The sequence below is a fragment of the Chiloscyllium plagiosum genome, chromosome 13 (assembly GCF_004010195.1).
Source record: "Chiloscyllium plagiosum isolate BGI_BamShark_2017 chromosome 13, ASM401019v2, whole genome shotgun sequence".
Taxonomy (NCBI): Eukaryota; Metazoa; Chordata; class Chondrichthyes; order Orectolobiformes; family Hemiscylliidae; genus Chiloscyllium; species Chiloscyllium plagiosum.
The window spans coordinates 26,407,829-26,409,261 of record NC_057722.1 but is presented as its reverse complement, the minus strand read 5'-3'; positions in this window follow the sequence as shown (position 1 = coordinate 26,409,261).

Below are 1,433 nucleotides of genomic sequence, written 5' to 3'. Positions count from 1 at the left end.
GTTCAGTCTCCTGAGTGTTTGTTTATTGAAAATCAGGGGGAGCATCCATATAGGGTATAGCAAACGAGGGAGAATATTCATCTTAATAAGCGCTATCCCACTCAACCGTGAGACTGGAAGTGGCTCCCATCTTTGGAGATCTTGTTTAATGTTTTCAAATAATTGAGTAAAATTGGCTTTGAACAGCCACACAAAACCTCCCTGTGACCACCTAAATGGGAATCTATAGTTACTCTCAAGAGCCAACTCTTTCCTAAGACCACCCATAGGCATAACCTCTGATTTAGCAAAATTAAAAGACCACCCATAGGCATAACCTCTGATTTAGCAAAATTAATCTTATACTCCAAAAAAGCACCAAATGCGCGAATGCATTGTATCAGGCAAGGCACTGAGACTGCTGGAGTTGTCAAGAAAATTAGAACATCGTCTGCATACAGCGAGATCTTATGTAATTTTGACCCCACTTCTGGAGCTGATATATTGAGATCCCCACGAATGGCCTCTGCCAAAGGTTCAATCACCAACGTAAAAATTAATGGTGAAAGGGGACAGCCCTGCTGGCTGCCCCTAGAAATATTAAAACTGCTTGATCGTACCCCATTGGTAATGACCACTGCGAGAGGTTCACTGTAGAGAATCTTTACCCATCTTATGAAGACTTTGCCCAAATCAAACCACTCTAGAGTATAGAAAATGTACGGCCACTCAACTTGGTCAAATGCCTTCTCTGCATCTAAAGAAATCACCTGCTGTTGGCATGATTGAATTACGTTAAGCAGCCTCTTAACATTATTGGAGGATCTGCAACCCTTTATGAAGCCCATCTGATCCTCTTTACTAATAGAGGGTAACACAGTCTCCAGTCTTAACGCGAGAACCTTAGAGAGGATCTTAAAGTCCACATTTAAGAGCGAGATGGGCCTGTATGAAGCACAGTCTTCCGGATCCTTCCCTTTTTTAAGGATAAGTGAAATATTGGCCTCTCTCAGCGATGGTGGGAGACAATCATGACTGTATGAATCATTAAACATTTTCAGCATCGGGCCTGACAGAATACTTATAAATTCCTTATAGAATTCACTGGGAAGTCCATCAGGACCGGGCACCTTTCCACTCTGAAGCTGCCTCACAGCTTCCTGCACTTCTTGCTCTGATAACGGGGCGTTGCGAAAGGACTGTTGTTTGGGAGTCACACCGGGAGCTTCAGATCTCTAAAAAAGGATTCTATTTTGGCCTGCCCCTCCTCACAGTCCTCAGACTGATATAACTTTGAGTAGAATCTCTGGAACGCCACATTAATCTTTTTAGACTCACATGTTAGGTCCCCAGACCCTTCCCTAATCGCTGTAATGGTTTGTGGGGCACTCCTCTTAGCAAGGTATGCTAAGTATTTGCCTGGCTTGTCACCATACTCGTATAACCTTTGCTTT